The sequence below is a fragment of the Dermacentor variabilis genome, unplaced genomic scaffold (assembly GCF_050947875.1).
Source record: "Dermacentor variabilis isolate Ectoservices unplaced genomic scaffold, ASM5094787v1 scaffold_13, whole genome shotgun sequence".
NCBI classification, from domain to species: Eukaryota; Metazoa; Arthropoda; class Arachnida; order Ixodida; family Ixodidae; genus Dermacentor; species Dermacentor variabilis.
Window position 1 is genome coordinate 27106168 of NW_027460291.1, and position 13383 is coordinate 27119550.

Consider the following 13383-nt stretch of genomic DNA (forward strand, 5'->3'; position numbering starts at 1 on the left):
AGCGCGGAACACAAGAGAGCATTTCTCGGAGGGCAATTAGGGCTATAAGAGACCAAATTACTGCGCTGATATGCCCTTTATGTTAAATGGCACCAAAATAATATAATGGAAATATGTAGCAGAGCGTGGTTTCGATCCAAGGACCTCTGGGTTATGGGCCCAGCACGCTTCCGCTGCGCCACTCTGCTGCTCCTGCGTGCTATGTATATTTGTTTATATTTGTAATAAACGAGAGTAGTCTTTCTTTTTTTTTAGGGCGAGGAACACGAGCGCGTAGCACAATAGAGCATTTCTCGGAGGTCAATTAGGGCTGTAAGACACCAAATTACTGCGCTGATATGCTCTTTATGTTAAATGGCGCCAAAATAAAATAAAGGAAATATGTAGCAGAGCGTGGTTTCGATCCACGGACCTCTGGGTTATGGGCCCAGCACGCATCCGCTGCGCCACTCTGCTGCTCCTGCGGGCAATGTATATTTGTTTATATTTGTAATAAACGAGAGTAGTCTTTTCTTTTTTTTTTTTTTTAGGGTGAAGAACACCAGCGCGTACCACAATATAGCATTTCTCGGAGGGCAATCAGGGCTATAAGACACCAAATTACTGCGCTGATATGCTCTTTATCTTAAATGGCACCAAAATAAAATAAAGGAAATATGTAGCAGAGCGTGGTTTCGATCCACGGACCTCTGGGTTATGGGCCCAGCACGCTTCCGCTGCGCCACTCTGCTGCTCCTGCGGGCAATGTATATTTGTTTATATTTGTAATAAACGAGAGTAGTCTTTTTTTTTTTTTTTTTAGGGCGAGGAACACGAGCGCGTAGCACAAGAGAGCATTTCTCGGAGGTCAATTAGGGCTGTAAGACACCAAATTACTGCGCTGATATGCTCTTTATGTTAAATGGCGCCAAAATAAAATAAAGGAAATATGTAGCAGAGCGTGGTTTCGATCCACGGACCTCTGGGTTATGGGCCCAGCACGCTTCCGCTGCGCCACTCTGCTGCTCCTGCGGGCAATGTATATTTGTTTATATTTGTAATAAACGAGAGTAGTCTTTTTTTTTTTTTTTTTTTTAGGGCGAGGAACACGAGCGCGTAGCACAAGAGAGCATTTCTCGGAGGTCAATTAGGGCTGTAAGACACCAAATTACTGCGCTGATATGCTCTTTATGTTAAATGGCGCCAAAATAAAATAAAGGAAATATGTAGCAGAGCGTGGTTTCGATCCACGGACCTCTGGGTTATGGGCCCAGCACGCTTCCGCTGCGCCACTCTGCTGCTACTGCGTGCTATGTATATTTGTTTATATTTGTAATAAACGAGAGTAGTCTTTTTTTTTTTTTTTTAGGGCGAGGAACACGAGCGCGTAGCACAAGAGAGCATTTCTCGGAGGTCAATTAGGGCTGTAAGACACCAAATTACTGCGCTGATATGCTCTTTATGTTAAATGGCGCCAAAATAAAATAAAGGAAATATGTAGCAGAGCGTGGTTTCGATCCACGGACCTCTGGGTTATAGGCCCAGCACGCTTCCGCTGCGCCACTCTGCTGCTCCTGCGGGCAATGTATATTTGTTTATATTTGTAATAAACGAGAGTAGTCTTTTTTTTTTTTTTTTTAGGGCGAGGAACACGAGCGCGTAGCACAAGAGAGCATTTCTCGGAGGTCAATTAGGGCTGTAAGACACCAAATTACTGCGCTGATATGCTCTTTATGTTAAATGGCACCAAAATAATATAATGGAAATATGTAGCAGAGCGTGGTTTCGATCCAAGGACCTCTGGGTTATGGGCCCAGCACGCTTCCGCTGCGCCACTCTGCTGCTCCTGCGGGCAATGTATATTTGTTTATATTTGTAATAAACGAGAGTAGTCTTTTTTTTTTTTTTTTTTAGGGCGAGGAACACGAGCGCGTAGCACAAGAGAGCATTTCTCGGAGGTCAATTAGGGCTGTAAGACACCAAATTACTGCGCTGATATGCTCTTTATGTTAAATGGCGCCAAAATAAAATAAAGGAAATATGTAGCAGAGCGTGGTTTCGATCCACGGACCTCTGGGTTATGGGCCCAGCACGCATCCGCTGCGCCACTCTGCTGCTCCTGCGGGCAATGTATATTTGTTTATATTTGTAATAAACGAGAGTAGTCTTTTTTTTTTTTTTTTTTTTTTTTAGGGCGAGGAACACGAGCGCGTAGCACAAGAGAGCATTTCTCGGAGGTCAATTAGGGCTGTAAGACACCAAATTACTGCGCTGATATGCTCTTTATGTTAAATGGCGCCAAAATAAAATAAAGGAAATATGTAGCAGAGCGGGGTTTCGATCCACGGACCTCTGGGTTATGGGCCCAGCACGCTTCCGCTGCGCCACTCTGCTGCTCCTGCGGGCAATGTATATTTGTTTATATTTGTAATAAACGAGAGTAGTCTTTTTTTTTTTTTTTTTTAGGGTGAAGAACACCAGCGCGTACCACAAGATAGCATTTCTCGGAGGGCAATCAGGGCTATAAGACACCAAATTACTGCGCTGATATGCTCTTTATCTTAAATGGCACCAAAATAAAATAAAGGAAATATGTAGCAGAGCGTGGTTTCGATCCACGGACCTCTGGGTTATGGGCCCAGCACGCTTCCGCTGCGCCACTCTGCTGCTACTGCGTGCTATGTATATTTGTTTATATTTGTAATAAACGAGAGTAGTCTTTTTTTTTTTTTTTTTTTAGGGCGAGGAACACGAGCGCGTAGCACAAGAGAGCATTTCTCGGAGGTCAATTAGGGCTGTAAGACACCAAATTACTGCGCTGATATGCTCTTTATGTTAAATGGCGCCAAAATAAAATAAAGGAAATATGTAGCAGAGCGTGGTTTCGATCCACGGACCTCTGGGTTATGGGCCCAGCACGCTTCCGCTGCGCCACTCTGCTGCTCCTGCGGGCAATGTATATTTGTTTATATTTGTAATAAACGAGAGTAGTCTTTTTTTTTTTTTTTTTAGGGTGAAGAACACCAGCGCGTACCACAAGATAGCATTTCTCGGAGGGCAATCAGGGCTATAAGACACCAAATTACTGCGCTGATATGCTCTTTATCTTAAATGGCACCAAAATAAAATAAAGGAAATATGTAGCAGAGCGTGGTTTCGATCCACGGACCTCTGGGTTATGGGCCCAGCACGCTTCCGCTGCGCCACTCTGCTGCTCCTGCGTGCTATGTATATTTGTTTATATTTGTAATAAACGAGAGTAGCTTTTTTTTTTTTTTAGGGCGAGGAACACCAGCGCGTAGCACTAGAGAGCATTTCTCGGAGGGCAATTAGGGCTATAAGACACCAAATTACTGCGCTGATATGCTCTTTATATTAAATGGCACCAAAATAATATAATGGAAATATGTAGCAGAGCGTGGTTTCGATCCACGGACCTCTGGGTTATGGGCCCAGCACGCTTCCGCTGCGCCACTCTGCTGCTCCTGCGTGCTATGTATATTTGTTTATATTTGTAATAAACGAGAGTAGTCTATTTTCTTTTTTTTTGGGCGAGGAACACCAGCGCGTAGCACAAGAGAGCATTTCTCGGAGGGCAATCAGGGCTATAAGACACCAAATTACTGAGCTCATATGCTCTTTATGTTAAATGGCACCAAAATAAAATAAAGGAAATATGTAGCAGAGCGTGGTTTCGATCCACGGACCTCTGGGTTATGGGCCCAGCACGCTTCCGCTGCGCCACTCTGCTGCTTTCTTTTTTTTTTCTTTATTACCGGTTTGGCACTTTCAAACACAGAACTCTTAAATACAATTTTACAAGTACAATAAAAGACGCGTGAGCCTTTTCATGGCTGGAGTGTGAAGCTAAAATGGCTTCAGAGAAGCCAGCTTATCGAGCACAGGTATCCAATCCGGTGGGTTCCTCTGGATTTTGAGAACATCTCGTATGTACACACAGCTCTCACTGAAGTTTTGCATGGCCGATCTTGCGTTGACATCCGCATTTCTGACCGCCATCCTCGTTTTCCACACACTATGTAAACACAGTAACATGAACATGTCGCATGGCATTTCATCTGGATCTTCACATGGCAAGAATCGGATACCAAAGGGTGTTACTGGCAAATCTTTCTGAAGTGTCCGTTTAAGGATGTCCCACAAGAAAAAAGCATCGTGACAGTCCAAAAAGATGTGTTCTATCGTTTCCTCCTTTCGACATATCAGGCAGTGTAATCCCCATGGGACAAAGATACCTTTGCTTTGAAGCCACGGTTTTACAGCGAGCGTGCCCGTGTGCAGTTGGAAAAAGAATGATTTAGATGACGCTCTTACTGGCATTTTTCGAACTCGTTTTAATACGTCTCGTTCTGGTCCTAGTTGATAGATGGAGCGGTACAACGGTATTGGTAAAAACACATCAATTAGATCTTTGTACAATCGTTTACGTGCCACTGCGCTCAAATATTCTAAGGAAAACCGTGGCTTCAGTACTTGATATGCAGACACTATTTCGCGCCAAAAACTGCTCAGTGTTCCACGCGTATCTGCATTTGATGAGACAATATAATCCGGGATATGATTACACAACCTCATGTGTATAACAGTACGCAAGAAAACATCTCTCTGGTCTCTCAGAAAGAAAAACCTTGAAACTATTTGTTTCAAAAATAAATGACACAGACCAAGCCCTCCGTGTCGCACCGAAAGGAACAAGTTTAACCGACTGGTGCGTTCCCAGGTAGAATTCCATATATAGGTGGCAAACACTCTGTGTAATTTTTGGACACAAGTTCTGCTCATACTGAACACTTGAAGTACGTAAAACACTTTTGCAACAAAAAACACATTACAGACTGTAGCGCGGGAAAACATAGAAAAGTTATGCCCTCCCCATTTTTCAGACTGATCCTTGAGCCTTTCTGTCTCTCCTGCCCAGTATTCTGCAGTATTTCCATAATGTTGGAGAGGAACCCCCAAGTATCTAGCAGGAATACTTGTCCATCTCATGTTTGCATACGCCTCCGGCTCTTGCCCCCAATTTCCATGCCAAATGCCCAGAGATTTATCCCAGCTAATGGCACTTCCGGTAGCACTACAGAATGATGTAGCTTCCTTAACAGCTTCTTTAATACTGTCTTTGTCTTTGCAGAATATAGCTATATCATCGGCATATGCCAGTATTTTTACTTCAGTAGCATAAAAGGAGTAACCATGCACCATTTTATTTATGCGAATTTTTAAACATAAGGGTTCCAAATAAAGTGCAAAAAGAAGAGACGAACAGGCACCCCCTTGTTTTATACCTGACAGTACTGGAATGTTTTCACTTACGATGTTGTTAATTATAAGGTTTACTGCACACTCTTCATACACCATCTTGATGCCCTCCTTGATAACGCTACCTACATTACAATGTTCTAGTAATAACTGTAGTATGTCATGATTAACTCTATCAAATGCTTTCTGAAGATCCAGTTGTATCATAGCTATGTTATCTTGAGTCATGTCACAGCATTCTAGGATAGTTCTAGCGGTGTGTATATTTGTGTAGATTGTCCTTCCTTTGATGCCACATGTCTGGTGAGGTAATACGAGGTGTGTGATAACGCTCTGCAATCTCTTGGCTAGCACCTTTGTAAATATTTTATAGTCTACATTCGTAAGACTTATAGGTCGATAGGCCTCAACATCCAACAATTTCCTGGGATCATCCGATTTTGGAATGAGTACTACATGACATTTTCTAAAAGATAAAGGTGCTCTTTTTTGTTCATAGCACTCATTTATCACGCGATGTAACGCTTGTGCCAGTTCTTCCTTGAAGCATTTGTAAATGGCAGCCCCTAGTCCATCAGGCCCAGGTGCTTTGCCAGTGCTTAGTTCATCAATGGCCTGTTTTACTTCATTCAGACTAATTGGCCGTTCAAGCGTTTGTCTTACTTCATCGCCTAGCCTTGGCATGAGCGACAAAAATTCGTTTCGAAAGGCTTCTGTATCTTTTATTTTTGGGCTTAGCAGTTTTCGATAGCATTCAACAAACGCTTTCTCTATCAGTTCCTTGTCGCGCGTCACATCGTTTTTATATCTTATTTCTTTTATCTCTTTTTTTACTGCTTGCCTTTTTTCTTCCCCGAGTGCCCGCTTAGTAGGCGTTTCCCCTAGCCATAGTCTTTCAGCCCGTGCTCTGACGATCGCTCCACGATATTTCTTTTCATCTATCACTTCGAGCTTACTTTTAAGGTCACGTAGTTCCTTGCTAAAGTGTCCAGGGTTAGCACTCTCAACCGCAATCATATAATCTAACGTGCTCCTAAGTTCTTTCTCTTATTGTTTTTCAATGCTGCGCCGCACGCAAGCTCGTTCAATCGCCGCAATCTTTACTTCATTTTTAAATTGCTCCCAAAGCGCTGTGAAATTGGAAGAGTCAACCGAACATATTTCCTCTATCCTTTCCTTTAATTTTTTAACAAAAATTTCATCTTCCAACAGTGTATCATTTAATTTCCACAAGTTCCAACTAAACTTTGACGCTTTTGTCTTGGTTCCTAGTGTCGCTATCACCAAGCAGTGATCGCTAAATGTGACGTTCTTTACTTTGTATGTAGTAATGTGTGGTATCGCAGCTGCCGGAACATATATGCGATCTAGTCTAGCATGACTTACACCTTGGTAGTGCGTATACTGTACGTGCTCGTCACCGTCAAAAATACAACCAACGTCGTCCAGTTCAAGCTCGTTTACAAGCGCGTTTAATAGTGTCGCACTTCTATCGCGGTAAGTCAATCTGTTGATTCTGTCTTGCGGCCTGCACACACAATTAAAGTCTCCAAATAAAATTATGTTCCTTTCGTACGTCATGCATGTTCTCAGGTTATCTATGTATTCTACACGTTCGTTAATGTTATTCGGAGCATACACACATATTGCACGCCAAAGGAGGCCACAAATGCCAAAGTCGATGAATAGTAGCCTGCCATCATCACTGGACTCTACAGATTGCGCTACAATATCGGTGCATTTTCGAACGAGTATCATGCAACCCGCTGAAGTGCCTCTAGCATGAGACACACATACATTATACCTATCCCTGAAAGGTTCGACCATTCTGTGCGTTTGCTCTTCGCTTTCTACTTTGGTTTCCTGCACTGCCATTATGTCAATGTCATTTTCCAACAAGAGACGGCTTAACTGGCACTGCCTCCTGCGGGATGCCAAACCCCTCACATTCAACGTAGCTACACAAAGGGGAAATGTCAGATTAACAGCCATTTTTTGGATTAGCAAACAGACGGAACGGTACTCACATCTGGACAGGCAGTGATAGCAAAAACCAGCACAGGTCACATTCTACTTGTCCGCTATGTAACGTCTTATACTGAGGACAGGCTGGCTGAACACACTTCGCGCCCCTAAGTCGGGGTCAATGTTGAAGCCGACCGCCTATCAGGCGGTATCTTCGGCTTCTGTTTGAGGCCCATTCGTCTCATTATAGCGGTCTTCGGCGACGGCTCGCCGCTGCTCGATGGTTCGGGTGAGGCTTGAGATCCGTCAGTGGCCTCACGAGGCCTCTTTGCAGCTGCTTTAGCGGCTGCTGTCATTTCAACATCCTCAATGCCTTCGGTCTCGTCTTTCGCGGTAGTCACTGATGCGCTTACTAAAATCGCGTCCTTTCTCTCATTGACGTTTTGGTCGTTAGTCGGCTTCCCAACCAGCACGCTCTTTGCCTCGCCAGATTGGCTGTCGCCGGGCCCAGTGGAGTTTTCCTGAAGTGGAGACGCGTCAGAGGGTGTGCTGTCTGCCGCCGGTTCTTCGGTCGTTGCTCGGGATGCTGCATCGGCATCAGCATGGTCCATTATGTGTTCAGCCATCTCGTCGCCTTTAACTGGACTTGTTACCGCTGCATAGGATCGCACGCAGTCTTGTTCTTCGTGGCCGAATCGTCGGCAGAGTGCACAGCGTGGTATGCGACACTCGCGCCTGATATGTCCAGTTCCATTGCACCGGAGGCATAACGGGGGCCTTCCTGGTACATGCACGAGCGCTAAGTTTTCCGCGACGCGCACCTGATGAGGCAAGTCTTCAACTGTAATTCCAGGTTTTGGCAAGAGTGTCACCAAACGGGTGGTGGACCCTTTATCATTACATCCCTGTACCCGCCACTTTTCGCGGGCGATATCTGTAATCCTTCCGTAAGGGGCTAACGCTGCTCGAACCTCGTCGTCGTGAACGAAATGCAAGAGCCAATAAAGCTTCAGTCTGATGCCTTGGTTGCAGGGATCATAAACGACACAGGGCTGGTCTTTCACGTTGAATGTTTCTGCCGCAAGCATCTTTTTCTTCGAAGCTTCATCACGGAAGGTCACCGCCCACACATGGTTCATTTGGAAGGCGCCAAGGGCCACCACTTCCGGCAGCAGTGCAAGACGCGCGAGCGCATCTCGAAAGTGCTCGACCCGATACGGCCTGGTTTTAACATCCGCGTGCAAAAATACTGTATACAAAACTGATGTACCTGAAGGCAGATGAGGCAAAACAACTTGATAATCCGGGTAAGGCTTATCCGTACACCTGGTGCCACGGCCGAGGGCCACTGTATCCGCCCCTACGGAGCAAGGCATTCCGCGTCCGTTCACTGCGGTGGCCGGAAATGGAATCCCTGAGCTACACTCTCGACGGACAGTGTCGACATGCGCTCATAACCCGATCAGCAAATAGCTGCCGAAGCTGAAGGAAAAAGAAAGCCTGCGCCACTCTGCTGCTCCTGCGTGCTATGTATATTTGTTTATATTTGTAATAAACGTGAGTAGTATCTTTTTTTTTAGGGCGAGGAACACCAGCGCGTAGCACAAGAGAGCATTTCTCGGAGGGCAATTAGGGCTATAAGACACCAAATTACTCCGCTGATATGCTCTTTATGTTAAATGGCACCAAAATAAAATAAAGGAAATATGTAGCAGAGCGTGGTTTTGATCCACGGACCTCTGGGTTATGGGCCCAGCACGCTTCCGCTACGCCACTCTGCTGCTCCTGCGTGCTATGTATATTTGTTTATTTTTGTAATAAACGAGAGAAGTCTTTTTTTTTTTTTTTTTTAGGGCGAGAGACACGAGCCTGCAGCACAAGATAGCATTTCTCGGAGGGCAATTAGGGCTATAAGACACCAAATTACTGAGCTGATATGCTCTTTATGTTCAATGGCACCAAAATAAAATAAAGGAAATATGTAGCAGAGCGTGGTTTCGATCCACGGACCTCTGGGTTATGGGCCCAGCACGCTTCCGCTGCGCCACTCTGCTTTTTTTTTTATTTATTGCCGGTCTTCGACATTACTCAGACGTTACAGTTAGCACACACTTGTGTATCACAAATTCCAACCGTTGGAGGAGGCAAAAAAAAAACGGAAGGAGCGTAAGGAAAGAAACCGCACAATAAAGCCGTCTGTCCATATTGGACTCGCTTTGTCATACTAAAATTCCTTCATGGCTGTCAGGGGTTCTAGGCTCGACAGCCAATCCGGTACACATTCTTGTATTTTATGGATTTCAATAAATCGCGACATACATTCCTTGAAGTAAGCACGAGCTGGCCTAGCATCAGGATCGCAATGGTACCCTGCCATACGAGCCCGCCATATACAGTGTAGAGCATTTAACATAACAAAGTCATAGGGAACCCCGTCGTCATCATTAATGGCCAGATACCTGATACCTTGGGGGTCCACCGGCAGCTCTTTCTTCGGGGTTCGCTTTAAGACGTCCCAGAAGAAAACTGCCGCCCAGCAATGTAGGAAAACGTGATCTATATTTTCGGGCTTCTTGCATATCAAGCAGTGCGACCCCCAAGGTACGAGACAACCCCGTTCCTCCAGAAACGTCTTCACGGAGAGCGTTCCTGTGTGTAGCTTAAAGAAGAAGGTCTTTACCCCTGGTGGCACCTGCATCTGTTTTACTCTTTTAAGTACATCCTGTCCTGGCCCTCCACAGTATATGGCTCTGTATAAGGGCACTGGGAAAACAATGTCGCATACATCTCTATACAATGTTTTCCTTTTCACATCACAAAGGTAATCATTTGTAAAACGAACAGAAAGGAAGCGTACACTGTCAACAACTTCCTTGAAATAACCACGCAGAGTTCCAGTCAAATTTGCCGTGCTAACAACATGTGCCGGCAAAGCGTTACTCAACCTTAGCTGACATACGGCGCGCAGAAAAGGATCGCGAACATCGCGAAAAAACAAAAATCGGTTTACAACTTGACGAACAAAAAGATGCGCCAGGCCCACACCCCCATCCTTCACTCTTCTGAACAAATTTGTTCGGCTGCACCTTTCCCATGTTGATCCCCAGATGAAAACTGCGAACACTCTGTGCAGCCTTTGCACATTTACTCTAGAACAATACAGCGTTTGCAAGACGTAATATAACTTAGTAATAAAAAACACGTTACCAATTGTCGCTCTTGCAAAAATGGACAGGTTAGTACTTTTCCATTTGTCTACTTTTTCTTTCAGTTCCTTGGTTTGGTTCCTCCAGTATTCGTCGCTGCTATTATACCTGTCGAGGGGAACACCCAGACACCTGGTCGGAGTTTTCACCCAGTTCACGTTCGCGAAATAGTCGGGTGCAGAAAACCAGTCCCCGTGCCACAGGCCTAGCGATTTGCCCCAGTTTACTCTGCTACCCGTTACGGCGCAGAAATGTTGTACTACAGATATGGTTTCCGTTACACTTGGTTTGTCAGTGCAACACACTGCAATGTCATCTGCATATGCGAGCAACTTCACTTCGGTCGCTGCCAATCTGAAACCACGTATTCCGTCATTTTCATTAATTGCTACACACATTGCTTCTACGTAGATAGCGGACTGAGGGGGCAGCCTTGGCGCACTGAACGCCTGATGTTAATGGGGGCCCCCAGAGACTTGTTAACAATTAATCTTGTTGTGCAGTTCTGGTACGCCAAGGCCACGCCCTCAGTGATGATGGAACCGACATTAACATGATCTAAGATGGCAAACAAAATAACGTGAGCGACACAATCGAACGCTTTCTCTAGGTCGAGCTGAAGTACTGCAACACGGGCACCGATGACGTCACAGCACTCGAGCACACATCGCATCTTATGTATGTTTGAAAAAATAGATCGCCCTTTGATGCCACAAGTTTGATGATCTGCGACTATTTCCGTGATGACGCCTTGAAGCCTGCTAGCTAAAACCTTCATAAATATTTTATAATCGACGTTTGTTAGTGAAATCGGTCTGTAGGATGACACAAATCTGAGTTTGTCTATTTGATCGCTCTTCGGTATTAGAATGGTGTGCGTTTTTCCAAAGGAAGGTGGTAATGATTTCTTTTCGTATGCGTCATTAAATACATGCGCAAGCAAAGGCGCCAGCTCTCTTTTAAAAGCTTTATATAGACCCGCGCTGAGTCCATCAGGTCCCGGTGATTTACCCAAGTTCAAATCGTCGATTGCCTTTTCGACTTCTCTCTCCCTTATTTTTTCCTCTAATCTCTTCTTTACGTCATCGCTCAAACGTGGCATGCGATGCAGAAAACCTGCTTTAAAACCCTCAACATTCGCTTCCTGAAATGCGAAGAGCGAGTGATAGTACTCAAAGAAGGCGCGCTGAATGCCATCACTGTCTTCAACGACATTCCCATTCACTAACATCTGCTCGACATGGTTTCTTCGTCCATACGCCTTCTCAAGACCCAGCGCCCTTTTAGTGGGCGTCTCCCCTGCCGCTAGTGCATCCGCTCGTGCTCGCACGATGGCTCCTTGATAGCGTTCCTTGTCAAACAGTTCAAGTTTTTCTTTGACGTTTCGCACATCGTCTTTGTACGCACCAGGCTCTTTCCACTCAAGCGTTAGCAGCTGCCCAAGCAGTGTTCTGAAACCCTTTTCTTTCATTTCCTTCTGGAATTTTTTACAACTGGATCTTTCTATTGCTTTCATTTTAATCTTTTCTTTAAAACATTCCCACTTCTCGATGATTGTTCCCGCAGCATCACATTGAACTTCATTAATCGCATCCCGTACTACCTGTAAAAAGGGCTGGTCCTTTAGTAACAAGGCATTCAGTTTCCACATATCCCACTTAAATACATGTCGCTTTTTCATTATACCTACGTTACATTTCACAAGGCAGTGATCTGAAAACGACACTGGTACTACGCAGTAACCGTGGCATCTTGGAATCATATCCAATGAAATGTACATTCGGTCCAAACGCGCATGGCTGCTGCCCTGAAAACGTGTAAAAGTCACTTGACGCCCCCCTTCCAGACATTCATAAACATCATCGAGTTCATTTTCATTAATTAAATTTGATAACACTTCACTGCTTCGGTCACGCGCACCTGCATTATTGACTCTGTCTCCAGCACTCAACACACAATTAAAGTCCCCTAACATCATCACGAGCATATTACAACAAACATATCGTGAAAGGTTAAAAAAAAAAACGGACGCGCTCATTTACTGAATTCGGCGCATATACGCATATGATGCGAAACTCTGAATCACCCATAACAATATCACAAAGAACAATCCTTCCTGACTGACACGAAAAAAAGCTCTGAATCTGCAGTCCAGGCAGCTTCTTCACAAGAAGAACGCACCCTCCAGCCATGCCTACAGCATGGCTAACCACCGCAAAATACCTAGTCGTGAAACGTCGCACCATGCTCCCGGTCTCCTCCTCTCCTTCAACCTTAGTTTCCTGGACGGCTAGTACGTCTATGTCGTGGTCAGTGACCAAACGTAGGACCTGACTTTGCCTACGAGTAGCCGCCAGCCCTCTCACGTTTAATGTGGCAATCCTCAGGGACGGTATTTGAGCCATCTTGATCTAAAAGAAAAGTAAAGTAGGCCGGGAGCATGGTGCTTACCGCTCACGACTAGCCCTCGGCTAGCCGCCTCCGGGACCTCCCGGTTTGTTGGTGTCCTTAGACGTGGCCGCTTTGTCGGCAGGCTTCCTTTCAGGCGGTACATTGGGCTTTGGCTTGTAGCCCATCCGCCTCCCATGAGGCGTCTTCGTCGGTGGTCCCTCACTGGAGCTGGGTGCCCGATCCTCGCGGTCCTTCGTCTGGTCGTGGGTGCGCTTGACGGAGGCAGCAAGAGCCCCAGTACGGTCGTCGTCGGTGACGCCCTCGTCCTGCTGCATTGCGGTCGCGTCGTCAGTTGCGTCTTCACTGACGTTTCCCGTCGCCTGCCCCTGGGTCGTAGCATCCCGTTCCGTCCTACTCGGCTTCTGAGTAGCCTCAGCCGCGTTGCCGTCTACCTCCAGAATCGTCGTCCCACTACTTGTCTCTGTCGACACCATGTCACCGGTTCCTTTAGCCGCGTCCTCCGCCTCGGCCACATCCATGAGGTGCTCTGCCGCAACATCAT

The 13383-nt window shown here is 45.6% G+C and overlaps 10 non-coding genes across 10 annotated transcripts; all 10 read right to left on the minus strand.

Annotated features, from left to right (window-relative positions):
• Positions 1–659: 659 nt before the first annotated feature.
• Positions 660–731, minus strand: TRNAM-CAU (transfer RNA methionine (anticodon CAU)). The gene has a single exon. It is a non-coding gene; the product is annotated as a tRNA-Met (tRNA).
• Positions 732–931: 200 nt separating this feature from the next.
• TRNAM-CAU (transfer RNA methionine (anticodon CAU)) lies at positions 932–1003 on the minus strand. Its single transcript has one exon. It is a non-coding gene; the product is annotated as a tRNA-Met (tRNA).
• Positions 1004–1206: 203 nt separating this feature from the next.
• On the minus strand, positions 1207–1278 carry TRNAM-CAU (transfer RNA methionine (anticodon CAU)). Its single transcript has one exon. It is a non-coding gene; the product is annotated as a tRNA-Met (tRNA).
• Positions 1279–1477: 199 nt separating this feature from the next.
• Positions 1478–1549, minus strand: TRNAI-UAU (transfer RNA isoleucine (anticodon UAU)). The gene has a single exon. It is a non-coding gene; the product is annotated as a tRNA-Ile (tRNA).
• Positions 1550–2574: 1025 nt separating this feature from the next.
• Positions 2575–2646, minus strand: TRNAM-CAU (transfer RNA methionine (anticodon CAU)). The gene has a single exon. It is a non-coding gene; the product is annotated as a tRNA-Met (tRNA).
• A 202-nt stretch (positions 2647–2848) lies between these two features.
• TRNAM-CAU (transfer RNA methionine (anticodon CAU)) lies at positions 2849–2920 on the minus strand. Its single transcript has one exon. It is a non-coding gene; the product is annotated as a tRNA-Met (tRNA).
• Positions 2921–3120: 200 nt separating this feature from the next.
• On the minus strand, positions 3121–3192 carry TRNAM-CAU (transfer RNA methionine (anticodon CAU)). Its single transcript has one exon. It is a non-coding gene; the product is annotated as a tRNA-Met (tRNA).
• A 196-nt stretch (positions 3193–3388) lies between these two features.
• On the minus strand, positions 3389–3460 carry TRNAM-CAU (transfer RNA methionine (anticodon CAU)). Its single transcript has one exon. It is a non-coding gene; the product is annotated as a tRNA-Met (tRNA).
• A 198-nt stretch (positions 3461–3658) lies between these two features.
• On the minus strand, positions 3659–3730 carry TRNAM-CAU (transfer RNA methionine (anticodon CAU)). Its single transcript has one exon. It is a non-coding gene; the product is annotated as a tRNA-Met (tRNA).
• A 5476-nt stretch (positions 3731–9206) lies between these two features.
• Positions 9207–9278, minus strand: TRNAM-CAU (transfer RNA methionine (anticodon CAU)). The gene has a single exon. It is a non-coding gene; the product is annotated as a tRNA-Met (tRNA).
• Between the last annotated feature and the right edge of the window lie 4105 nt (positions 9279–13383).